General features: G+C 45.7%; 43 non-coding genes and 5 pseudogenes across 43 annotated transcripts; all 48 read left to right on the forward strand.

Moving 5' to 3' along the window:
* The first annotated feature begins 287 nt into the window (after window positions 1–287).
* Window positions 288–406, forward strand: LOC130924615 (5S ribosomal RNA). The gene has a single exon (XR_009064917.1). It is a non-coding gene; the product is annotated as a 5S ribosomal RNA (ribosomal RNA).
* A 393-nt stretch (window positions 407–799) lies between these two features.
* On the forward strand, window positions 800–918 carry LOC130925928 (5S ribosomal RNA). The gene has a single exon (XR_009065958.1). It is a non-coding gene; the product is annotated as a 5S ribosomal RNA (ribosomal RNA).
* Window positions 919–1,221: 303 nt separating this feature from the next.
* LOC130925539 (uncharacterized) lies at window positions 1,222–1,339 on the forward strand (annotated as a pseudogene).
* A 308-nt stretch (window positions 1,340–1,647) lies between these two features.
* LOC130924855 (5S ribosomal RNA) lies at window positions 1,648–1,766 on the forward strand. Its single transcript, XR_009065154.1, has one exon. It is a non-coding gene; the product is annotated as a 5S ribosomal RNA (ribosomal RNA).
* Window positions 1,767–2,069: 303 nt separating this feature from the next.
* LOC130924927 (5S ribosomal RNA) lies at window positions 2,070–2,188 on the forward strand. Its single transcript, XR_009065223.1, has one exon. It is a non-coding gene; the product is annotated as a 5S ribosomal RNA (ribosomal RNA).
* A 312-nt stretch (window positions 2,189–2,500) lies between these two features.
* LOC130924966 (5S ribosomal RNA) lies at window positions 2,501–2,619 on the forward strand. The gene has a single exon (XR_009065260.1). It is a non-coding gene; the product is annotated as a 5S ribosomal RNA (ribosomal RNA).
* A 393-nt stretch (window positions 2,620–3,012) lies between these two features.
* Window positions 3,013–3,131, forward strand: LOC130925940 (5S ribosomal RNA). The gene has a single exon (XR_009065969.1). It is a non-coding gene; the product is annotated as a 5S ribosomal RNA (ribosomal RNA).
* A 313-nt stretch (window positions 3,132–3,444) lies between these two features.
* Window positions 3,445–3,563, forward strand: LOC130925017 (5S ribosomal RNA). The gene has a single exon (XR_009065309.1). It is a non-coding gene; the product is annotated as a 5S ribosomal RNA (ribosomal RNA).
* A 303-nt stretch (window positions 3,564–3,866) lies between these two features.
* Window positions 3,867–3,985, forward strand: LOC130924928 (5S ribosomal RNA). The gene has a single exon (XR_009065224.1). It is a non-coding gene; the product is annotated as a 5S ribosomal RNA (ribosomal RNA).
* Window positions 3,986–4,297: 312 nt separating this feature from the next.
* Window positions 4,298–4,416, forward strand: LOC130924967 (5S ribosomal RNA). The gene has a single exon (XR_009065261.1). It is a non-coding gene; the product is annotated as a 5S ribosomal RNA (ribosomal RNA).
* Window positions 4,417–4,813: 397 nt separating this feature from the next.
* Window positions 4,814–4,932, forward strand: LOC130924847 (5S ribosomal RNA). The gene has a single exon (XR_009065146.1). It is a non-coding gene; the product is annotated as a 5S ribosomal RNA (ribosomal RNA).
* Window positions 4,933–5,320: 388 nt separating this feature from the next.
* On the forward strand, window positions 5,321–5,439 carry LOC130925952 (5S ribosomal RNA). Its single transcript, XR_009065980.1, has one exon. It is a non-coding gene; the product is annotated as a 5S ribosomal RNA (ribosomal RNA).
* A 313-nt stretch (window positions 5,440–5,752) lies between these two features.
* LOC130925018 (5S ribosomal RNA) lies at window positions 5,753–5,871 on the forward strand. Its single transcript, XR_009065310.1, has one exon. It is a non-coding gene; the product is annotated as a 5S ribosomal RNA (ribosomal RNA).
* Window positions 5,872–6,174: 303 nt separating this feature from the next.
* On the forward strand, window positions 6,175–6,293 carry LOC130924616 (5S ribosomal RNA). The gene has a single exon (XR_009064918.1). It is a non-coding gene; the product is annotated as a 5S ribosomal RNA (ribosomal RNA).
* A 393-nt stretch (window positions 6,294–6,686) lies between these two features.
* LOC130925136 (5S ribosomal RNA) lies at window positions 6,687–6,805 on the forward strand. The gene has a single exon (XR_009065424.1). It is a non-coding gene; the product is annotated as a 5S ribosomal RNA (ribosomal RNA).
* Window positions 6,806–7,108: 303 nt separating this feature from the next.
* On the forward strand, window positions 7,109–7,226 carry LOC130925563 (uncharacterized; annotated as a pseudogene).
* A 313-nt stretch (window positions 7,227–7,539) lies between these two features.
* Window positions 7,540–7,658, forward strand: LOC130925351 (5S ribosomal RNA). The gene has a single exon (XR_009065632.1). It is a non-coding gene; the product is annotated as a 5S ribosomal RNA (ribosomal RNA).
* Window positions 7,659–7,961: 303 nt separating this feature from the next.
* LOC130925516 (5S ribosomal RNA) lies at window positions 7,962–8,080 on the forward strand. Its single transcript, XR_009065791.1, has one exon. It is a non-coding gene; the product is annotated as a 5S ribosomal RNA (ribosomal RNA).
* Window positions 8,081–8,392: 312 nt separating this feature from the next.
* LOC130924969 (5S ribosomal RNA) lies at window positions 8,393–8,511 on the forward strand. Its single transcript, XR_009065263.1, has one exon. It is a non-coding gene; the product is annotated as a 5S ribosomal RNA (ribosomal RNA).
* Window positions 8,512–8,908: 397 nt separating this feature from the next.
* Window positions 8,909–9,027, forward strand: LOC130925508 (5S ribosomal RNA). The gene has a single exon (XR_009065783.1). It is a non-coding gene; the product is annotated as a 5S ribosomal RNA (ribosomal RNA).
* Window positions 9,028–9,415: 388 nt separating this feature from the next.
* LOC130925964 (5S ribosomal RNA) lies at window positions 9,416–9,534 on the forward strand. Its single transcript, XR_009065991.1, has one exon. It is a non-coding gene; the product is annotated as a 5S ribosomal RNA (ribosomal RNA).
* Window positions 9,535–9,847: 313 nt separating this feature from the next.
* Window positions 9,848–9,966, forward strand: LOC130925403 (5S ribosomal RNA). The gene has a single exon (XR_009065684.1). It is a non-coding gene; the product is annotated as a 5S ribosomal RNA (ribosomal RNA).
* Window positions 9,967–10,279: 313 nt separating this feature from the next.
* On the forward strand, window positions 10,280–10,398 carry LOC130925264 (5S ribosomal RNA). Its single transcript, XR_009065549.1, has one exon. It is a non-coding gene; the product is annotated as a 5S ribosomal RNA (ribosomal RNA).
* A 303-nt stretch (window positions 10,399–10,701) lies between these two features.
* LOC130924742 (5S ribosomal RNA) lies at window positions 10,702–10,820 on the forward strand. Its single transcript, XR_009065041.1, has one exon. It is a non-coding gene; the product is annotated as a 5S ribosomal RNA (ribosomal RNA).
* Window positions 10,821–11,133: 313 nt separating this feature from the next.
* LOC130924633 (5S ribosomal RNA) lies at window positions 11,134–11,252 on the forward strand. The gene has a single exon (XR_009064934.1). It is a non-coding gene; the product is annotated as a 5S ribosomal RNA (ribosomal RNA).
* Window positions 11,253–11,565: 313 nt separating this feature from the next.
* Window positions 11,566–11,684, forward strand: LOC130925019 (5S ribosomal RNA). The gene has a single exon (XR_009065311.1). It is a non-coding gene; the product is annotated as a 5S ribosomal RNA (ribosomal RNA).
* A 303-nt stretch (window positions 11,685–11,987) lies between these two features.
* On the forward strand, window positions 11,988–12,105 carry LOC130925565 (uncharacterized; annotated as a pseudogene).
* Window positions 12,106–12,418: 313 nt separating this feature from the next.
* LOC130924856 (5S ribosomal RNA) lies at window positions 12,419–12,537 on the forward strand. Its single transcript, XR_009065155.1, has one exon. It is a non-coding gene; the product is annotated as a 5S ribosomal RNA (ribosomal RNA).
* A 303-nt stretch (window positions 12,538–12,840) lies between these two features.
* Window positions 12,841–12,959, forward strand: LOC130924929 (5S ribosomal RNA). Its single transcript, XR_009065225.1, has one exon. It is a non-coding gene; the product is annotated as a 5S ribosomal RNA (ribosomal RNA).
* A 312-nt stretch (window positions 12,960–13,271) lies between these two features.
* LOC130924970 (5S ribosomal RNA) lies at window positions 13,272–13,390 on the forward strand. Its single transcript, XR_009065264.1, has one exon. It is a non-coding gene; the product is annotated as a 5S ribosomal RNA (ribosomal RNA).
* A 397-nt stretch (window positions 13,391–13,787) lies between these two features.
* Window positions 13,788–13,906, forward strand: LOC130925389 (5S ribosomal RNA). Its single transcript, XR_009065671.1, has one exon. It is a non-coding gene; the product is annotated as a 5S ribosomal RNA (ribosomal RNA).
* A 388-nt stretch (window positions 13,907–14,294) lies between these two features.
* Window positions 14,295–14,413, forward strand: LOC130925975 (5S ribosomal RNA). Its single transcript, XR_009066002.1, has one exon. It is a non-coding gene; the product is annotated as a 5S ribosomal RNA (ribosomal RNA).
* A 313-nt stretch (window positions 14,414–14,726) lies between these two features.
* Window positions 14,727–14,845, forward strand: LOC130925404 (5S ribosomal RNA). Its single transcript, XR_009065685.1, has one exon. It is a non-coding gene; the product is annotated as a 5S ribosomal RNA (ribosomal RNA).
* Window positions 14,846–15,158: 313 nt separating this feature from the next.
* Window positions 15,159–15,277, forward strand: LOC130925265 (5S ribosomal RNA). The gene has a single exon (XR_009065550.1). It is a non-coding gene; the product is annotated as a 5S ribosomal RNA (ribosomal RNA).
* A 303-nt stretch (window positions 15,278–15,580) lies between these two features.
* On the forward strand, window positions 15,581–15,699 carry LOC130924743 (5S ribosomal RNA). The gene has a single exon (XR_009065042.1). It is a non-coding gene; the product is annotated as a 5S ribosomal RNA (ribosomal RNA).
* A 313-nt stretch (window positions 15,700–16,012) lies between these two features.
* LOC130924635 (5S ribosomal RNA) lies at window positions 16,013–16,131 on the forward strand. Its single transcript, XR_009064936.1, has one exon. It is a non-coding gene; the product is annotated as a 5S ribosomal RNA (ribosomal RNA).
* A 313-nt stretch (window positions 16,132–16,444) lies between these two features.
* Window positions 16,445–16,563, forward strand: LOC130925020 (5S ribosomal RNA). Its single transcript, XR_009065312.1, has one exon. It is a non-coding gene; the product is annotated as a 5S ribosomal RNA (ribosomal RNA).
* Window positions 16,564–16,866: 303 nt separating this feature from the next.
* LOC130925566 (uncharacterized) lies at window positions 16,867–16,984 on the forward strand (annotated as a pseudogene).
* A 313-nt stretch (window positions 16,985–17,297) lies between these two features.
* LOC130924857 (5S ribosomal RNA) lies at window positions 17,298–17,416 on the forward strand. The gene has a single exon (XR_009065156.1). It is a non-coding gene; the product is annotated as a 5S ribosomal RNA (ribosomal RNA).
* Window positions 17,417–17,719: 303 nt separating this feature from the next.
* LOC130924930 (5S ribosomal RNA) lies at window positions 17,720–17,838 on the forward strand. Its single transcript, XR_009065226.1, has one exon. It is a non-coding gene; the product is annotated as a 5S ribosomal RNA (ribosomal RNA).
* Window positions 17,839–18,150: 312 nt separating this feature from the next.
* LOC130924971 (5S ribosomal RNA) lies at window positions 18,151–18,269 on the forward strand. The gene has a single exon (XR_009065265.1). It is a non-coding gene; the product is annotated as a 5S ribosomal RNA (ribosomal RNA).
* A 397-nt stretch (window positions 18,270–18,666) lies between these two features.
* On the forward strand, window positions 18,667–18,785 carry LOC130925390 (5S ribosomal RNA). The gene has a single exon (XR_009065672.1). It is a non-coding gene; the product is annotated as a 5S ribosomal RNA (ribosomal RNA).
* A 388-nt stretch (window positions 18,786–19,173) lies between these two features.
* On the forward strand, window positions 19,174–19,292 carry LOC130925986 (5S ribosomal RNA). Its single transcript, XR_009066013.1, has one exon. It is a non-coding gene; the product is annotated as a 5S ribosomal RNA (ribosomal RNA).
* A 313-nt stretch (window positions 19,293–19,605) lies between these two features.
* On the forward strand, window positions 19,606–19,724 carry LOC130925405 (5S ribosomal RNA). The gene has a single exon (XR_009065686.1). It is a non-coding gene; the product is annotated as a 5S ribosomal RNA (ribosomal RNA).
* Window positions 19,725–20,037: 313 nt separating this feature from the next.
* On the forward strand, window positions 20,038–20,156 carry LOC130925021 (5S ribosomal RNA). Its single transcript, XR_009065313.1, has one exon. It is a non-coding gene; the product is annotated as a 5S ribosomal RNA (ribosomal RNA).
* Window positions 20,157–20,459: 303 nt separating this feature from the next.
* LOC130925567 (uncharacterized) lies at window positions 20,460–20,577 on the forward strand (annotated as a pseudogene).
* A 313-nt stretch (window positions 20,578–20,890) lies between these two features.
* LOC130924858 (5S ribosomal RNA) lies at window positions 20,891–21,009 on the forward strand. Its single transcript, XR_009065157.1, has one exon. It is a non-coding gene; the product is annotated as a 5S ribosomal RNA (ribosomal RNA).
* A 303-nt stretch (window positions 21,010–21,312) lies between these two features.
* LOC130924931 (5S ribosomal RNA) lies at window positions 21,313–21,431 on the forward strand. The gene has a single exon (XR_009065227.1). It is a non-coding gene; the product is annotated as a 5S ribosomal RNA (ribosomal RNA).
* Window positions 21,432–21,450: the final 19 nt, after the last annotated feature.

The raw sequence follows: 21,450 nt of genomic DNA on the forward strand, positions 1-21,450 counted from the left end.
TAAAAAGAAAGAACAGACAGATCTTGTTGGTATCAACTGAGGTCGATGTACTGTCTTGTTAGTTTTGTGGTTGGAGCTCACATCGGGTTGAGTTTGCAGCTCTCGTTTTCACCCAACTCTGTGCGTTTTAAATGGTGATTACCTCGTTAGCTGCCATTGACAGCACGAGATGACCAGACCACTTGAAACCTAATTTCACTCAGGGAACCTTACTGAACTGGTTCATCTTTTGTACCAGAACAGATCTCCTTCGCCTTTTGTATAGCTATATTTCACAAGTTTTGCCAGCTTACGGCCATACTACCCTGAGAACGCCTGATCTCGTCTGATCTCGGAAGCTAAGCAGGGTCAGGCCTGGTTAGTACTTGGATGGGAGACCGCCTGGGAATACCAGGTGCTGTAAGCTTTTTGGTTTATTTCATGACAAAGAAAGAACAGACAGATCTTGTTGGTATCAACTGAGGTCAATGTACTGTCTTGTTAGTTTTGTGGTTGGAGCTCACATTTGGTTGAGTTTGCAGCTCTCGTTGTCACCCAACTCTGTGCGTTTTAGATGGTGATTACCTCGTTAGCTGCCATTGACAGCACGAGATGACCAGACCACTTGAAACCTAACTTTCCTCAGGGAACCTGACTGAACTGAACTGAACTGGTTCGTCTTTTGTACCAGAACAGATCTCCTTCGCCTTTTGTATAGCTATATTTCACAAATTTTGCCAGCTTACGGCCATACTACCCTGAGAACGCCCGATCAGATCTCCTTCGCCTTTTGTATAGCGATATTTCACAAGCTTTGCCAGCTTACGGCCATACTACCCTGAGAACGCCCGATCTCGTCTGATCTCGGAAGCTAAGCAGGGTCGGGCCTGGTTAGTACTTGGATGGGAGACCGCCTGGGAATACCAGGTGCTGTAAGCTTTTTGGTTTATTTCATTAAAAAGAAAGAACAGACAGATCTTGTTGGTATCAACTGAGGTCGATGTACTGTCTTGTTAGTTTTGTGGTTGGAGCTCACATCGGGTTGAGTTTGCAGCTCTCGTTTTCACCCAACTCTGTGCGTTTTAAATGGTGATTACCTCGTTAGCTGCCATTGACAGCACGAGATGACCAGACCACTTGAAACCTAATTTCACTCAGGGAACCTTACTGAACTGGTTCATCTTTTGTACCAGAACAGATCTCCTTCGCCTTTTGTATAGCTATATTTCACAACCTTTGCCAGCTTACGGCCATACTACCCTGAGAACGCCCGATCTCGTCTATCTCGGAAGCTAAGCAGGGTAGGGCCTGGTTAGTACTTGGATTGGAGACCGCCTGGGAATACCAGGTGCTGTAAGCTTTTTGGTTTATTTCATGACAAAGAAAGAACAGACAGATCTTGTTGGTATCAACCCTGGTCAATGTACTGTCTTGTTAGTTTTGTGGTTGGAGCTCACATTAGGTTGAGTTTGCAGCTCTCGTTTTCACCCAACTCTGTGCGTTTTAAATGGTGATTACCTCGTTAGCTGCCATTGACAGCACGAGATGACCAGATCACTTGAAACCTAACTTCCCTCAGGGAACCTGACTGAACTGAACTGGTTCGTCTTTTGTACCAGAACAGATCTCCTTCGCCTTTTGTATAGCTATATTTCACAGGTTTTGCCAGCTTACGGCCATACTACCCTGAGAACGCCCGATCTCGTCTGATCTCGGAAGCTAAGCATGGTCGGGCCTGGTTAGTACTTGGATGGGAGACCGCCTGGGAATACCAGGTGCTGTAAGCTTTTTGGTTTATTTCATGACAAAGAAAGAACAGACAGATCTTGTTGGTATCAACTGAGGTCAATGTATTGTCTTGTTAGTTTTGTGGTTGGAGCTCACATTGGGTTGAGTTTGCAGCTCTCGTTTTCACCCAACTCTGTGCGTTTTAAATGGTGATTACCTCGTTAGCTGCCATTGACAGCACGAGATGACCAGACCACTTGAAACCTAATTTCACTCAGGGAACCTTACTGAACTGGTTCATCTTTTGTACCAGAACAGATCTCCTTCGCCTTTTGTATAGCTATATTTCACAAGTTTTGCCAGCTTACGGCCATACTACCCTGAGAACGCCCGATCTTGTCTGATCTCGGAAGCTAAGCAGGGTCGGGCCTGGTTAGTACTTGGATGGGAGACCGCCTGGGAATACCAGGTGCTGTAAGCTTTTTGGTTTATTTCATGACAAAGAAAGAACAGACAGATCTTGTTGGTATCAACCCTGGTCAATGTACTGTCTTGTTAGTTTTGTGGTTGGAGCTCACATTGGGTTGAGTTTGCAGCTCTCGTTTCACCCAACTCTGTGCGTTTTAAATGGTGATTACCTCGTTAGCTGCCATTGACAGCACGAGATGACCAGACCACTTGAAACCTAACTTCCCTCAGGGAACCTGACTGAACTGAACTGAACTGGTTCGTCTTTTGTACCAGAACAGATCTCCTTCGCCTTTTGTATAGCTATATTTCACAAATTTTGCCAGCTTACGGCCATACTACCCTGAGAACGCCCGATCTCGTCTGATCTCGGAAGCTAAGAAGGGTCGGGCCTGGTTAGTACTTGGATGGGAGACCGCCTGGGAATACCAGGTGCTGTAAGCTTTTTGGTTTATTTCATGACAAAGAAAGAACAGGCAGATCTTGTTGGTATCAACTGAGGTCAATGTATTGTCTTGTTAGTTTTGTGGTTGGAGCTCACATTGGGTTGAGTTTGCAGCTATCGTTTTCACCCAACTCTGTGCGTTTTAAATGGTGATTACCTCGTTAGCTGCCATTGACAGCACGAGATGACCAGACCACTTGAAACCTAACTTCCCTCAGGGAACCTGACTGAACTGAACTGAACTGGTTCGTCTTTTGTACCAGAACAGATCTCCTTCGCCTTTTGTATAGCTATATTTCACAAATTTTGCCAGCTTACGGCCATACTACCCTGAGAACGCCCGATCAGATCTCCTTCGCCTTTTGTATAGCGATATTTCACAAGCTTTGCCAGCTTACGGCCATACTACCCTGAGAACGCCCGATCTCGTCTGATCTCGGAAGCTAAGCAGGGTCGGGCCTGGTTAGTACTTGGATGGGAGACCGCCTGGGAATACCAGGTGCTGTAAGCTTTTTGGTTTATTTCATTAAAAAGAAAGAACAGACAGATCTTGTTGGTATCAACTGAGGTCAATGTACTGTCTTGTTAGTTTTGTGGTTGGAGCTCACATTTGGTTGAGTTTGCAGCTCTCGTTTTCACCCAACTCTGTGCGTTTTAGATGGTGATTACCTCGTTAGCTGCCATTGACAGCACGAGATGACCAGACCACTTGAAACCTAACTTCCCTCAGGGAACCTGACTGAACTGAACTGAACTGGTTCGTCTTTTGTACCAGAACAGATCTCCTTCGCCTTTTGTATAGCTATATTTCACAAATTTTGCCAGCTTACGGCCATACTACCCTGAGAACGCCCGATCTCGTCTGATCTCGGAAGCTAAGCAGGGTCGGCCCTGGTTAGTACTTGGATGGGAGACCGCCTGGGAATACCAGGTGCTGTAAGCTTTTTGGTTTATTTCATTAAAAAGAAAGAACAGACAGATCTTGTTGGTATCAACTGAGGTCGATGTACTGTCTTGTTAGTTTTGTGGTTGGAGCTCACATCGGGTTGAGTTTGCAGCTCTCGTTTTCACCCAACTCTGTGCGTTTTAAATGGTGATTACCTCGTTAGCTGCCATTGACAGCACGAGATGACCAGACCACTTGAAACCTAATTTCACTCAGGGAACCTTACTGAACTGGTTCATCTTTTGTACCAGAACAGATCTCCTTCGCCTTTTGTATAGCTATATTTCACAAGTTTTGCCAGCTTACGGCCATACTACCCTGAGAACGCCCGATCTTGTCTGATCTCGGAAGCTAAGCAGGGTCGGGCCTGGTTAGTACTTGGATGGGAGACCGCCTGGGAATACCAGGTGCTGTAAGCTTTTTGGTTTATTTCATGACAAAGAAAGAACAGACAGATCTTGTTGGTATCAACCCTGGTCAATGTACTGTCTTGTTAGTTTTGTGGTTGGAGCTCACATTGGGTTGAGTTTGCAGCTCTCGTTTCACCCAACTCTGTGCGTTTTAAATGGTGATTACCTCGTTAGCTGCCATTGACAGCACGAGATGACCAGACCACTTGAAACCTAACTTCCCTCAGGGAACCTGACTGAACTGAACTGAACTGGTTCGTCTTTTGTACCAGAACAGATCTCCTTCGCCTTTTGTATAGCTATATTTCACAAATTTTGCCAGCTTACGGCCATACTACCCTGAGAACGCCCGATCTCGTCTGATCTCGGAAGCTAAGAAGGGTCGGGCCTGGTTAGTACTTGGATGGGAGACCGCCTGGGAATACCAGGTGCTGTAAGCTTTTTGGTTTATTTCATGACAAAGAAAGAACAGGCAGATCTTGTTGGTATCAACTGAGGTCAATGTATTGTCTTGTTAGTTTTGGGGTTGGAGCTCACATTGGGTTGAGTTTGCAGCTATCGTTTTCACCCAACTCTGTGCGTTTTAAATGGTGATTACCTCGTTAGCTGCCATTGACAGCACGAGATGACCAGACCACTTGAAACCTAATTTCCCTCAGGGAACCTTACTGAACTGAACTGAAGTGAACTGGTTCGTCTTTTGTACCAGAACAGATCTCATTCCCCTTTGTATAGCTATATTTCACAAGTTTTGCCAGCTTACGGCCATACTACCCTGAGAACGCCCGATCAGATCTCCTTCGCCTTTTGTATAGCGATATTTCACAAGCTTTGCCAGCTTACGGCCATACTACCCTGAGAACGCCCGATCTCGTCTGATCTCGGAAGCTAAGCAGGGTCGGGCCTGGTTAGTACGTGGATGGGAGACCGCCTGGGAATACCAGGTGCTGTAAGCTTTTTGGTTTATTTCATGACAAAGAAAGAACAGACAGATCTTGTTGGTATCAACTGAGGTCAATGTATTGTCTTGTTAGTTTTGTGGTTGGAGCTCACATCGGGTTGAGTTTGCAGCTCTCGTTTTCACCCAACTCTGTGCGTTTTAAATGGTGATTACCTCGTTAGCTGCCATTGACAGCACGAGATGACCAGACCACTTGAAACCTAATTTCACTCAGGGAACCTGACTGAACTGAACTGGTTCGTCTTTTGTACCAGAACAGATCTCCTTCGCCTTTTGTATAGCTATATTTCACAAATTTTGCCAGCTTACGGCCATACTACCCTGAGAACGCCCGATCAGATCTCCTTCACCTTTTGTATAGCGATATTTCACAAGCTTTGCCAGCTTACGGCCATACTACCCTGAGAACGCCCGATCTCGTCTGATCTCGGAAGCTAAGCAGGGTCGGGCCTGGTTAGTACTTGGATGGGAGACCGCCTGGGAATACCAGGTGCTGTAAGCTTTTTGGTTTATTTCATGACAAAGAAAGAACAGACAGATCTTGTTGGTATCAACTGAGGTCAATGTACTGTCTTGTTAGTTTTGTGGTTGGAGCTCACATTTGGTTGAGTTTGCAGCTCTCGTTTTCACCCAACTCTGTGCGTTTTAGATGGTGATTACCTCGTTAGCTGCCATTGACAGCACGAGATGACCAGACCACTTGAAACCTAACTTCCCTCAGGGAACCTGACTGAACTGAACTGAACTGGTTCGTCTTTTGTACCAGAACAGATCTCCTTCGCCTTTTGTATAGCTATATTTCACAAATTTTGCCAGCTTACGGCCATACTACCCTGAGAACGCCCGATCTCGTCTGATCTCGGAAGCTAAGCAGGGTCGGCCCTGGTTAGTACTTGGATGGGAGACCGCCTGGGAATACCAGGTGCTGTAAGCTTTTTGGTTTATTTCATTAAAAAGAAAGAACAGACAGATCTTGTTGGTATCAACTGAGGTCGATGTACTGTCTTGTTAGTTTTGTGGTTGGAGCTCACATCGGGTTGAGTTTGCAGCTCTCGTTTTCACCCAACTCTGTGCGTTTTAAATGGTGATTACCTCGTTAGCTGCCATTGACAGCACGAGATGACCAGACCACTTGAAACCTAATTTCACTCAGGGAACCTTACTGAACTGGTTCATCTTTTGTACCAGAACAGATCTCCTTCGCCTTTTGTATAGCTATATTTCACAAGTTTTGCCAGCTTACGGCCATACTACCCTGAGAACGCCTGATCTCGTCTGATCTCGGAAGCTAAGCAGGGTCAGGCCTGGTTAGTACTTGGATGGGAGACCGCCTGGGAATACCAGGTGCTGTAAGCTTTTTGGTTTATTTCATGACAAAGAAAGAACAGACAGATCTTGTTGGTATCAACTGAGGTCAATGTACTGTCTTGTTAGTTTTGTGGTTGGAGCTCACATTTGGTTGAGTTTGCAGCTCTCGTTGTCACCCAACTCTGTGCGTTTTAGATGGTGATTACCTCGTTAGCTGCCATTGACAGCACGAGATGACCAGACCACTTGAAACCTAACTTTCCTCAGGGAACCTGACTGAACTGAACTGAACTGGTTCGTCTTTTGTACCAGAACAGATCTCCTTCTCCTTTTGTATAGCTATATTTCACAAATTTTGCCAGCTTACGGCCATACTACCCTGAGAACGCCCGATCAGATCTCCTTCGCCTTTTGTATAGCGATATTTCACAAGCTTTGCCAGCTTACGGCCATACTACCCTGAGAACGCCCGATCTCGTCTGATCTCGGAATCTAAGCAGGGTCGGGCCTGGTTAGTACTTGGATGGGAGACCGCCTGGGAATACCAGGTGCTGTAAGCTTTTTGGTTTATTTCATTAAAAAGAAAGAACAGACAGATCTTGTTGGTATCAACTGAGGTCGATGTACTGTCTTGTTAGTTTTGTGGTTGGAGCTCACATCGGGTTGAGTTTGCAGCTCTCGTTTTCACCCAACTCTGTGCGTTTTAAATGGTGATTACCTCGTTAGCTGCCATTGACAGCACAAGATTACCAGACCACTTGAAACCTAATTTCACTCAGGGAACCTTACTGAACTGGTTCATCTTTTGTACCAGAACAGATCTCCTTCGCCTTTTGTATAGCTATATTTCACAACCTTTGCCAGCTTACGGCCATACTACCCTGAGAACGCCCGATCTCGTCTATCTCGGAAGCTAAGCAGGGTCGGGCCTGGTTAGTACTTGGATTGGAGACCGCCTGGGAATACCAGGTGCTGTAAGCTTTTTGGTTTATTTCATGACAAAGAAAGAACAGACAGATCTTGTTGGTATCAACCCTGGTCAATGTACTGTCTTGTTAGTTTTGTGGTTGGAGCTCACATTAGGTTGAGTTTGCAGCTCTCGTTTTCACCCAACTCTGTGCGTTTTAAATGGTGATTACCTCGTTAGCTGCCATTGACAGCACGAGATGACCAGATCACTTGAAACCTAACTTCCCTCAGGGAACCTGACTGAACTGAACTGAACTGGTTCGTCTTTTGTACCAGAACAGATCTCCTTCGCCTTTTGTATAGCTATATTTCACAAGTTTTGCCAGCTTACGGCCATACTACCCTGAGAACGCCCGATCTCGTCTGATCTCGGAAACTAAGCATGGTCGGGCCTGGTTAGTACTTGGATGGGAGACCGCCTGGGAATACCAGGTGCTGTAAGCTTTTTGGTTTATTTCATGACAAAGAAAGAACAGACAGATCTTGTTGGTATCAACTGAGGTCAATGTATTGTCTTGTTAGTTTTGTGGTTGGAGCTCACATTGGGTTGAGTTTGCAGCTCTCGTTTTCACCCAACTCTGTGCGTTTTAAATGGTGATTACCTCGTTAGCTGCCATTGACAGCACGAGATGACCAGACCACTTGAAACCTAATTTCACTCAGGGAACCTTACTGAACTGGTTCATCTTTTGTACCAGAACAGATCTCCTTCGCCTTTTGTATAGCTATATTTCACAAGTTTTGCCAGCTTACGGCCATACTACCCTGAGAACGCCCGATCTTGTCTCATCTCGGAAGCTAAGCAGGGTCGGGCCTGGTTAGTACTTGGATGGGAGACCGCCTGGGAATACCAGGTGCTGTAAGCTTTTTGGTTTATTTCATGACAAAGAAAGAACAGACAGATCTTGTTGGTATCAACCCTGGTCAATGTACTGTCTTGTTAGTTTTGTGGTTGGAGCTCACATTGGGTTGAGTTTGCAGCTCTCGTTTCACCCAACTCTGTGCGTTTTAAATGGTGATTACCTCGTTAGCTGCCATTGACAGCACGAGATGACCAGACCACTTGAAACCTAACTTCCCTCAGGGAACCTGACTGAACTGAACTGAACTGGTTCGTCTTTTGTACCAGAACAGATCTCCTTCGCCTTTTGTATAGCTATATTTCACAAATTTTGCCAGCTTACGGCCATACTACCCTGAGAACGCCCGATCTCGTCTGATCTCGGAAGCTAAGAAGGGTCGGGCCTGGTTAGTACTTGGATGGGAGACCGCCTGGGAATACCAGGTGCTGTAAGCTTTTTGGTTTATTTCATGACAAAGAAAGAACAGGCAGATCTTGTTGGTATCAACTGAGGTCAATGTATTGTCTTGTTAGTTTTGTGGTTGGAGCTCACATTGGGTTGAGTTTGCAGCTATCGTTTTCACCCAACTCTGTGCGTTTTAAATGGTGATTACCTCGTTAGCTGCCATTGACAGCACGAGATGACCAGACCACTTGAAACCTAATTTCCCTCAGGGAACCTTACTGAACTGAACTGAAGTGAACTGGTTCGTCTTTTGTACCAGAACAGATCTCATTCCCCTTTGTATAGCTATATTTCACAAGTTTTGCCAGCTTACGGCCATACTACCCTGAGAACGCCCGATCAGATCTCCTTCGCCTTTTGTATAGCGATATTTCACAAGCTTTGCCAGCTTACGGCCATACTACCCTGAGAATGCCCGATCTCGTCTAATCTCGGAAGCTAAGCAGGGTCGGGCCTGGTTAGTACGTGGATGGGAGACCGCCTGGGAATACCAGGTGCTGTAAGCTTTTTGGTTTATTTCATGACAAAGAAAGAACAGACAGATCTTGTTGGTATCAACTGAGGTCAATGTATTGTCTTGTTAGTTTTGTGGTTGGAGCTCACATCGGGTTGAGTTTGCAGCTCTCGTTTTCACCCAACTCTGTGCGTTTTAAATGGTGATTACCTCGTTAGCTGCCATTGACAGCACGAGATGACCAGACCACTTGAAACCTAATTTCACTCAGGGAACCTGACTGAACTGAACTGGTTCGTCTTTTGTACCAGAACAGATCTCCTTCGCCTTTTGTATAGCTATATTTCACAAATTTTGCCAGCTTACGGCCATACTACCCTGAGAACGCCCGATCAGATCTCCTTCACCTTTTGTATAGCGATATTTCACAAGCTTTGCCAGCTTACGGCCATACTACCCTGAGAACGCCCGATCTCGTCTGATCTCGGAAGCTAAGCAGGGTCGGGCCTGGTTAGTACTTGGATGGGAGACCGCCTGGGAATACCAGGTGCTGTAAGCTTTTTGGTTTATTTCATGACAAAGAAAGAACAGACAGATCTTGTTGGTATCAACTGAGGTCAATGTACTGTCTTGTTAGTTTTGTGGTTGGAGCTCACATTGGGTTGAGTTTGCAGCTCTCGTTTTCACCCAACTCTGTGCGTTTTAAATGGTGATTACCTCGTTAGCTGCCATTGACAGCACAAGATGACCAGACCACTTGAAATCTAATTTCCCTCAGGGAACCTGACTGAACTGAACTGAACTGGTTCGTCTTTTGTACCAGAACACATCTCCTTCGCCTTTTGTATAGCTATATTTCACAAATTTTGCCAGCTTACGGCCATACTACCCTGAGAACGCCGGATCTTGTCTGATCTCGGAAGCTAAGCAGGGTCGGGCCTGGTTAGTACTTGGATGGGAGACCGCCTGGGAATACCAGGTGCTGTAAGCTTTTTGGTTTATTTCATGACAAAGAAAGAACAGACAGATCTTGTTGGTATCAACCCTGGTCAATGTACTGTCTTGTTAGTTTTGTGGTTGGAGCTCACATTGGGTTGAGTTTGCAGCTCTCGTTTTCACCCAACTCTGTGCGTTTTAAATGGTGATTACCTCGTTAGCTGCCATTGACAGCACGAGATGACCAGATCACTTGAAACCTAACTTCCCTCAGGGAACCTGACTGAACTGAACTGAACTGGTTCGTCTTTTGTACCAGAACAGATCTCCTTCGCCTTTTGTATAGCTATATTTCACAAATTTTGCCAGCTTACGGCCATACTACCCTGAGAACGCCCGATCTCGTCTGATCTCGGAAGCTAAGCATGGTCGGGCCTGGTTAGTACTTGGACGGGAGACCGCCTGGGAATACCAGGTGCTGTAAGCTTTTTGGTTTATTTCATTAAAAAGAAAGAACAGACAGATCTTGTTGGTATCAACTGAGGTCGATGTACTGTCTTGTTAGTTTTGTGGTTGGAGCTCACATCGGGTTGAGTTTGCAGCTCTCGTTTTCACCCAACTCTGTGCGTTTTAAATGGTGATTACCTCGTTAGCTGCCATTGACAGCACGAGATGACCAGACCACTTGAAACCTAATTTCACTCAGGGAACCTTACTGAACTGGTTCATCTTTTGTACCAGAACAGATCTCTTTCGCCTTTTGTATAGCTATATTTCACAAATTTTGCTAGCTTACGGCCATACTACCCTGAGAACGCCCGATCTCGTCTGATCTCGGAAGCAAAGCAGGGTCGGGCCTGGTTAGTACTTGGATGGGAGACCGCCTGGGAATACCAGGTGCTGTAAGCTTTTTGGTTTATTTCATGACAAAGAAAGAACAGACAGATCTTGTTGGTATCAACTGAGGTCAATGTATTGTCTTGTTAGTTTTGTGGTTGGAGCTCACATTGGGTTGAGTTTGCAGCTCTCGTTTTCACCCAACTCTGTGCGTTTTAAATGGTGATTCCCTCGTTAGCTGCCATTGACAGCACGAGATGACCAGACCACTTGAAATCTAATTTCCCTCAGGGAACCTGACTGAACTGAACTGAACTGGTTCGTCTTTTGTACCAGAACACATCTCCTTCGCCTTTTGTATAGCTATATTTCACAAATTTTGCCAGTTTACGGCCATACTACCCTGAGAACGCCCGATCTCGTCTGATCTCGGAAGCTAAGCAGGGTCGGGCCTGGTTAGTACTTGGATGGGAGACCGCCTGGGAATACCAGGTGCTGTAAGCTTTTTGGTTTATTTCATGACAAAGAAAGAACAGACAGATCTTGTTGGTATCAACTGAGGTCAATGTACTGTCTTGTTAGTTTTGTGGTTGGAGCTCACATTTGGTTGAGTTTGCAGCTCTCGTTTTCACCCAACTCTGTGCGTTTTAGATGGTGATTACCTCGTTAGCTGCCATTGACAGCACGAGATGACCAGACCACTTGAAACCTAACTTCCCTCAGGGAACCTGACTGAACTGAACTGAACTGGTTCGTCTTTTGTACCAGAACAGATCTCCTTCGCCTTTTGTATAGCTATATTTCACAAATTTTGCCAGCTTACGGCCATACTACCCTGAGAACGCCCGATCTCGTCTGATCTCGGAAGCTAAGCAGGGTCGGCCCTGGTTAGTACTTGGATGGGAGACCGCCTGGGAATACCAGGTGCTGTAAGCTTTTTGGTTTATTTCATTAAAAAGAAAGAACAGACAGATCTTGTTGGTATCAACTGAGGTCGATGTACTGTCTTGTTAGTTTTGTGGTTGGAGCTCACATCGGGTTGAGTTTGCAGCTCTCGTTTTCACCCAACTCTGTGCGTTTTAAATGGTGATTACCTCGTTAGCTGCCATTGACAGCACGAGATGACCAGACCACTTGAAACCTAATTTCACTCAGGGAACCTTACTGAACTGGTTCATCTTTTGTACCAGAACAGATCTCCTTCGCCTTTTGTATAGCTATATTTCACAACCTTTGCCAGCTTACGGCCATACTACCCTGAGAACGCCCGATCTCGTCTATCTCGGAAGCTAAGCAGGGTCGGGCCTGGTTAGTACTTGGATTGGAGACCGCCTGGGAATACCAGGTGCTGTAAGCTTTTTGGTTTATTTCATGACAAAGAAAGAACAGACAGATCTTGTTGGTATCAACCCTGGTCAATGTACTGTCTTGTTAGTTTTGTGGTTGGAGCTCACATTAGGTTGAGTTTGCAGCTCTCGTTTTCACCCAACTCTGTGCGTTTTAAATGGTGATTACCTCGTTAGCTGCCATTGACAGCACGAGATGACCAGATCACTTGAAACCTAACTTCCCTCAGGGAACCTGACTGAACTGAACTGAACTGGTTCGTCTTTTGTACCAGAACAGATCTCCTTCGCCTTTTGTATAGCTATATTTCACAAGTTTTGCCAGCTTACGGCCATACTACCCTGAGAACGCCCGATCTCGTCTGATCTCGGAAGCTAAGCATGGTCGGGCCTGGTTAGTACTTGGATGGGAGACCGCCTGGGAATACCAGGTGCTGTAAGCTTTTTGGTTTATTTCATGACAAAGAAAGAACAGACAGATCTTGTTGGTATCAACTGAGGTCAATGTATTGTCTTGTTAGTTTTGTGGTTGGAGCTCACATTGGGTTGAGTTTGCAGCTCTCGTTTTCACCCAACTCTGTGCGTTTTAAATGGTGATTACCTCGTTAGCTGCCATTGACAGCACGAGATGACCAGACCACTTGAAACCTAATTTCACTCAGGGAACCTTACTGAACTGGTTCATCTTTTGTACCAGAACAGATCTCCTTCGCCTTTTGTATAGCTATATTTCACAAGTTTTGCCAGCTTACGGCCATACTACCCTGAGAACGCCCGATCTTGTCTGATCTCGGAAGCTAAGCAGGGTCGGGCCTGGTTAGTACTTGGATGGGAGACCGCCTGGGAATACCAGGTGCTGTAAGCTTTTTGGTTTATTTCATGACAAAGAAAGAACAGACAGATCTTGTTGGTATCAACCCTGGTCAATGTACTGTCTTGTTAGTTTTGTGGTTGGAGCTCACATTGGGTTGAGTTTGCAGCTCTCGTTTCACCCAACTCTGTGCGTTTTAAATGGTGATTACCTCGTTAGCTGCCATTGACAGCACGAGATGACCAGACCACTTGAAACCTAACTTCCCTCAGGGAACCTGACTGAACTGAACTGAACTGGTTCGTCTTTTGTACCAGAACAGATCTCCTTCGCCTTTTGTATAGCTATATTTCACAAATTTTGCCAGCTTACGGCCATACTACCCTGAGAACGCCCGATCTCGTCTGATCTCGGAAGCTAAGAAGGGTCGGGCCTGGTTAGTACTTGGATGGGAGACCGCCTGGGAATACCAGGTGCTGTAAGCTTTTTGGTTTATTTCATGACAAAGAAAGAACAGGCAGATCTTGTTGGTATCAACTGAGGTCAATGTATTGTCTTGTTAGTTTTGTGGTTGGAGCTCACATTGGGTTGAGTTTGCAGCTATCGTTTTCACCCAACTCTGTGCGTTTTAAATGGTGATTACCTCGTTAGCTGCCATTGACAGCACGAGATGACCAGACCACTTGAAACCTAATTTCCCTCAGGGAACCTTACTGAACTGAACTGAAGTGAACTGGTTCGTCTTTTGTACCAGAACAGATCTCATTCCCCTTTGTATAGCTATATTTCACAAGTTTTGCCAGCTTACGGCCATACTACCCTGAGAACGCCCGATCAGATCTCCTTCGCCTTTTGTATAGCGATATTTCACAAGCTTTGCCAGCTTACGGCCATACTACCCTGAGAACGCCCGATCTCGTCTAATCTCGGAAGCTAAGCAGGGTCGGGCCTGGTTAGTACGTGGATGGGAGACCGCCTGGGAATACCAGGTGCTGTAAGCTTTTTGGTTTATTTCATGACAAAGAAAGAACAGACAGATCTTGTTGGTATCAACTGAGGTCAATGTATTGTCTTGTTAGTTTTGTGGTTGGAGCTCACATCGGGTTGAGTTTGCAGCTCTCGTTTTCACCCAACTCTGTGCGTTTTAAATGGTGATTACCTCGTTAGCTGCCATTGACAGCACGAGATGACCAGACCACTTGAAACCTAATTTCACTCAGGGAACCTGACTGAACTGAACTGGTTCGTCTTTTGTACCAGAACAGATCTCCTTCGCCTTTTGTATAGCTATATTTCACAAATTTTGCCAGCTTACGGCCATACTACCCTGAGAACGCCCGATCAGATCTCCTTCACCTTTTGTATAGCGATATTTCACAAGCTTTGCCAGCTTACGGCCATACTACCCTGAGAACGCCCGATCTCGTCTGATCTCGGAAGCTAAGCAGGGTCGGGCCTGGTTAGTACTTGGATGGGAGACCGCCTGGGAATACCAGGTGCTGTAAGCTTTTTGGTTTATTTCATGACAAAGAAAGAACAGACAGATCTTGTTGGTATCAACTGAGGTCAATGTACTGTCTTGTTAGTTTTGTGGTTGGAGCTCACATTGGGTTGAGTTTGCAGCTCTCGTTTTCACCCAACTCTGTGCGTTTTAAATGGTGATTACCTCGTTAGCTGCCATTGACAGCACAAGATGACCAGACCACTTGAAATCTAATTTCCCTCAGGGAACCTGACTGAACTGAACTGAACTGGTTCGTCTTTTGTACCAGAACACATCTCCTTCGCCTTTTGTATAGCTATATTTCACAAATTTTGCCAGCTTACGGCCATACTACCCTGAGAACGCCGGATCTTGTCTGATCTCGGAAGCTAAGCAGGGTCGGGCCTGGTTAGTACTTGGATGGGAGACCGCCTGGGAATACCAGGTGCTGTAAGCTTTTTGGTTTATTTCATGACAAAGAAAGAACAGACAGATCTTGTTGGTATCAACCCTGGTCAATGTACTGTCTTGTTAGTTTTGTGGTTGGAGCTCACATTGGGTTGAGTTTGCAGCTCTCGTTTTCACCCAACTCTGTGCGTTTTAAATGGTGATTACCTCGTTAGCTGCCATTGACAGCACGAGATGACCAGATCACTTGAAACCTAACTTCCCTCAGGGAACCTGACTGAACTGAACTGAACTGGTTCGTCTTTTGTACCAGAACAGATCTCCTTCGCCTTTTGTATAGCTATATTTCACAAATTTTGCCAGCTTACGGCCATACTACCCTGAGAACGCCCGATCTCGTCTGATCTCGGAAGCTAAGCATGGTCGGGCCTGGTTAGTACTTGGACGGGAGACCGCCTGGGAATACCAGGTGCTGTAAGCTTTTTGGTTTATTTCATTAAAAAGAAAGAACAGACAGATCTTGTTGGTATCAACTGAGGTCGATGTACTGTCTTGTTAGTTTTGTGGTTGGAGCTCACATCGGGTTGAGTTTGCAGCTCTCGTTTTCACCCAACTCTGTGCGTTTTAAATGGTGATTACCTCGTTAGCTGCCATTGACAGCACGAGATGACCAGACCACTTGAAACCTAATTTCACTCAGGGAACCTTACTGAACTGGTTCATCTTTTGTACCAGAACAGATCTCTTTCGCCTTTTGTATAGCTATATTTCACAAATTTTGCTAGCTTACGGCCATACTACCCTGAGAACGCCCGATCTCGTCTGATCTCGGAAGCAAAGCAGGGTCGGGCCTGGTTAGTACTTGGATGGGAGACCGCCTGGGAATACCAGGTGCTGTAAGCTTTTTGGTTTATTTCATGACAAAGAAAGAACAGACAGATCTTGTTGGTATCAACTGAGGTCAATGTATTGTCTTGTTAGTTTTGTGGTTGGAGCTCACATTGGGTTGAGTTTGCAGCTCTCGTTTTCACCCAACTCTGTGCGTTTTAAATGGTGATTCCCTCGTTAGCTGCCATTGACAGCACGAGATGACCAGACCACTTGAAATCTAATTTCCCTCAGGGAACCTGACTGAACTGAACTGAACTGGTTCGTCTTTTGTACCAGAACACATCTCCTTCGCCTTTTGTATAGCTATATTTCACAAATTTTGCCAGTTTACGGCCATACTACCCTGAGAACGCCCGATCTCGTCTGATCTCGGAAGCTAAGCAGGGTCGGGCCTGGTTAGTACTTGGATGGGAGACCGCCTGGGAATACCAGGTGCTGTAAGCTTTTTGGTTTATTTCATGACAAAGAAAGAACAGACAGATCTTGTTGGTATCAACTGAGGTCAATGTACTGTCTTGTTAGTTTTGTGGTTGGAGCTCACATTTGGTTGAGTTTGCAGCTCTCGTTTTCACCCAACTCTGTGCGTTTTAGATGGTGATTACCTCGTTAGCTGCCATTGACAGCACGAGATGACCAGACCACTTGAAACCTAACTTCCCTCAGGGAACCTGACTGAACTGAACTGAACTGGTTCGTCTTTTGTACCAGAACAGATCTCCTTCGCCTTTTGTATAGCTATATTTCACAAATTTTGCCAGCTTACGGCCATACTACCCTGAGAACGCCCGATCTCGTCTGATCTCGGAAGCTAAGCAGGGTCGGCCCTGGTTAGTACTTGGATGGGAGACCGCCTGGGAATACCAGGTGCTGTAAGCTTTTTGGTTTATTTCATTAAAAAGAAAGAACAGACAGATCTTGTTGGTATCAACTGAGGTCGATGTACTGTCTTGTTAGTTTTGTGGTTGGAGCTCACATCGGGTTGAGTTTGCAGCTCTCGTTTTCACCCAACTCTGTGCGTTTTAAATGGTGATTACCTCGTTAGCTGCCATTGACAGCACGAGATGACCAGACCACTTGAAACCTAATTTCACTCAGGGAACCTTACTGAACTGGTTCATCTTTTGTACCAGAACAGATCTCCTTCGCCTTTTGTATAGCTATATTTCACAACCTTTGCCAGCTTACGGCCATACTACCCTGAGAACGCCCGATCTCGTCTATCTCGGAAGCTAAGCAGGGTCGGGCCTGGTTAGTACTTGGATTGGAGACCGCCTGGGAATACCAGGTGCTGTAAGCTTTTTGGTTTATTTCATGACAAAGAAAGAACAGACAGATCTTGTTGGTATCAACCCTGGTCAATGTACTGTCTTGTTAGTTTTGTGGTTGGAGCTCACATTAGGTTGAGTTTGCAGCTCTCGTTTTCACCCAACTCTGTGCGTTTTAAATGGTGATTACCTCGTTAGCTGCCATTGACAGCACGAGATGACCAGATCACTTGAAACCTAACTTCCCTCAGGGAACCTGACTGAACTGAACTGAACTGGTTCGTCTTTTGTACCAGAACAGATCTCCTTCGCCTTTTGTATAGCTATATTTCACAAGTTTTGCCAGCTTACGGCCATACTACCCTGAGAACGCCCGATCTCGTCTGATCTCGGAAGCTAAGCATGGTCGGGCCTGGTTAGTACTTGGATGGGAGACCGCCTGGGAATACCAGGTGCTGTAAGCTTTTTGGTTTATTTCATGACAAAGAAAGAACAGACAGATCTTGTTGGTATCAACTGAGGTCAATGTATTGTCTTGTTAGTTTTGTGGTTGGAGCTCACATTGGGTTGAGTTTGCAGCTCTCGTTTTCACCCAACTCTGTGCGTTTTAAATGGTGATTACCTCGTTAGCTGCCATTGACAGCACGAGATGACCAGACCACTTGAAACCTAATTTCACTCAGGGAACCTTACTGAACTGGTTCATCTTTTGTACCAGAACAGATCTCCTTCGCCTTTTGTATAGCTATATTTCACAAGTTTTGCCAGCTTACGGCCATACTACCCTGAGAACGCCCGATCTTGTCTGATCTCGGAAGCTAAGCAGGGTCGGGCCTGGTTAGTACTTGGATGGGAGACCGCCTGGGAATACCAGGTGCTGTAAGCTTTTTGGTTTATTTCATGACAAAGAAAGAACAGACAGATCTTGTTGGTATCAACCCTGGTCAATGTACTGTCTTGTTAGTTTTGTGGTTGGAGCTCACATTGGGTTGAGTTTGCAGCTCTCGTTTCACCCAACTCTGTGCGTTTTAAATGGTGATTACCTCGTTAGCTGCCATTGACAGCACGAGATGACCAGACCACTTGAAACCTAACTTCCCTCAGGGAACCTGACTGAACTGAACTGAACTGGTTCGTCTTTTGTACCAGAACAGATCTCCTTCGCCTTTTGTATAGCTATATTTCACAAATTTTGCCAGCTTACGGCCATACTACCCTGAGAACGCCCGATCTCGTCTGATCTCGGAAGCTAAGAAGGGTCGGGCCTGGTTAGTACTTGGATGGGAGACCGCCTGGGAATACCAGGTGCTGTAAGCTTTTTGGTTTATTTCATGACAAAGAAAGAACAGGCAGATCTTGTTGGTATCAACTGAGGTCAATGTATTGTCTTGTTAGTTTTGTGGTTGGAGCTCACATTGGGTTGAGTTTGCAGCTATCGTTTTCACCCAACTCTGTGCGTTTTAAATGGTGATTACCTCGTTAGCTGCCATTGACAGCACGAGATGACCAGACCACTTGAAACCTAATTTCCCTCAGGGAACCTTACTGAACTGAACTGAAGTGAACTGGTTCGTCTTTTGTACCAGAACAGATCTCATTCCCCTTTGTATAGCTATATTTCACAAGTTTTGCCAGCTTACGGCCATACTACCCTGAGAACGCCCGATCAGATCTCCTTCGCCTTTTGTATAGCGATATTTCACAAGCTTTGCCAGCTTACGGCCATACTACCCTGAGAACGCCCGATCTCGTCTAATCTCGGAAGCTAAGCAGGGTCGGGCCTGGTTAGTACGTGGATGGGAGACCGCCTGGGAATACCAGGTGCTGTAAGCTTTTTGGTTTATTTCATGACAAAGAAAGAACAGACAGATCTTGTTGGTATCAACTGAGGTCAATGTATTGTCTTGTTAGTTTTGTGGTTGGAGCTCACATCGGGTTGAGTTTGCAGCTCTCGTTTTCACCCAACTCTGTGCGTTTTAAATGGTGATTACCTCGTTAGCTGCCATTGACAGCACGAGATGACCAGACCACTTGAAACCTAATTTCACTCAGGGAACCTGACTGAACTGAACTGGTTCGTCTTTTGTACCAGAACAGATCTCCTTCGCCTTTTGTATAGCTATATTTCACAAATTTTGCCAGCTTACGGCCATACTACCCTGAGAACGCCCGATCAGATCTCCTTCACCTTTTGTATAGCGATATTTCACAAGCTTTGCCAGCTTACGGCCATACTACCCTGAGAACGCCCGATCTCGTCTGATCTCGGAAGCTAAGCAGGGTCGGGCCTGGTTAGTACTTGGATGGGAGACCGCCTGGGAATACCAGGTGCTGTAAGCTTTTTGGTTTATTTCATGACAAAGAAAGAACAGACAGATCTTGTTGGTATCAACTGAGGTCAATGTACTGTCTTGTTAGTTTTGTGGTTGGAGCTCACATTGGGTTGAGTTTGCAGCTCTCGTTTTCACCCAACTCTGTGCGTTTTAAATGGTGATTACCTCGTTAGCTGCCATTGACAGCACAAGATGACCAGACCACTTGAAATCTAATTTCCCTCAGGGAACCTGACTGAACTGAACTGAACTGGTTCGTCTTTTGTACCAGAACACATCTCCTTCGCCTTTTGTATAGCTATATTTCACAAATTTTGCCAGCTTACGGCCATACTACCCTGAGAACGCCGGATCTTGTCTGATCTCGGAAGCTAAGCAGGGTCGGGCCTGGTTAGTACTTGGATGGGAGACCGCCTGGGAATACCAGGTGCTGTAAGCTTTTTGGTTTATTTCATGACAAAGAAAGAACAGACAGATCTTGTTGGTATCAACCCTGGTCAATGTACTGTCTTGTTAGTTTTGTGGTTGGAGCTCACATTGGGTTGAGTTTGCAGCTCTCGTTTTCACCCAACTCTGTGCGTTTTAAATGGTGATTACCTCGTTAGCTGCCATTGACAGCACGAGATGACCAGATCACTTGAAACCTAACTTCCCTCAGGGAACCTGACTGAACTGAACTGAACTGGTTCGTCTTTTGTACCAGAACAGATCTCCTTCGCCTTTTGTATAGCTATATTTCACAAATTTTGCCAGCTTACGGCCATACTACCCTGAGAACGCCCGATCTCGTCTGATCTCGGAAGCTAAGCAGGGTCGGCCCTGGTTAGTACTTGGATGGGAGACCGCCTGGGAATACCAGGTGCTGTAAGCTTTTTGGTTTATTTCATTAAAAAGAAAGAACAGACAGATCTTGTTGGTATCAACTGAGGTCGATGTACTGTCTTGTTAGTTTTGTGGTTGGAGCTCACATCGGGTTGAGTTTGCAGCTCTCGTTTTCACCCAACTCTGTGCGTTTTAAATGGTGATTACCTCGTTAGCTGCCATTGACAGCACGAGATGACCAGACCACTTGAAACCTAATTTCACTCAGGGAACCTTACTGAACTGGTTCATCTTTTGTACCAGAACAGATCTCCTTCGCCTTTTGTATAGCTATATTTCACAACCTTTGCCAGCTTACGGCCATACTACCCTGAGAACGCCCGATCTCGTCTATCTCGGAAGCTAAGCAGGGTCGGGCCTGGTTAGTACTTGGATTGGAGACCGCCTGGGAATACCAGGTGCTGTAAGCTTTTTGGTTTATTTCATGACAAAGAAAGAACAGACAGATCTTGTTGGTATCAACCCTGGTCAATGTACTGTCTTGTTAGTTTTGTGGTTGGAGCTCACATTAGGTTGAGTTTGCAGCTCTCGTTTTCACCCAACTCTGTGCGTTTTAAATGGTGATTACCTCGTTAGCTGCCATTGACAGCACGAGATGACCAGATCACTTGAAACCTAACTTCCCTCAGGGAACCTGACTGAACTGAACTGAACTGGTTCGTCTTTTGTACCAGAACAGATCTCCTTCGCCTTTTGTATAGCTATATTTCACAAGTTTTGCCAGCTTACGGCCATACTACCCTGAGAACGCCCGATCTCGTCTGATCTCGGAAGCTAAGCATGGTCGGGCCTGGTTAGTACTTGGATGGGAGACCGCCTGGGAATACCAGGTGCTGTAAGCTTTTTGGTTTATTTCATGACAAAGAAAGAACAGACAGATCTTGTTGGTATCAACTGAGGTCAATGTATTGTCTTGTTAGTTTTGTGGTTGGAGCTCACATTGGGTTGAGTTTGCAGCTCTCGTTTTCACCCAACTCTGTGCGTTTTAAATGGTGATTACCTCGTTAGCTGCCATTGACAGCACGAGATGACCAGACCACTTGAAACCTAATTTCACTCAGGGAACCTTACTGAACTGGTTCATCTTTTGTACCAGAACAGATCTCCTTCGCCTTTTGTATAGCTATATTTCACAAGTTTTGCCAGCTTACGGCCATACTACCCTGAGAACGCCCGATCTTGTCTGATCTCGGAAGCTAAGCAGGGTCGGGCCTGGTTAGTACTTGGATGGGAGACCGCCTGGGAATACCAGGTGCTGTAAGCTTTTTGGTTTATTTCATGAC

The sequence above is a fragment of the Corythoichthys intestinalis genome, chromosome 11 (assembly GCF_030265065.1).
Source record: "Corythoichthys intestinalis isolate RoL2023-P3 chromosome 11, ASM3026506v1, whole genome shotgun sequence".
Lineage (NCBI taxonomy): Eukaryota > Metazoa > Chordata > Actinopteri > Syngnathiformes > Syngnathidae > Corythoichthys > Corythoichthys intestinalis.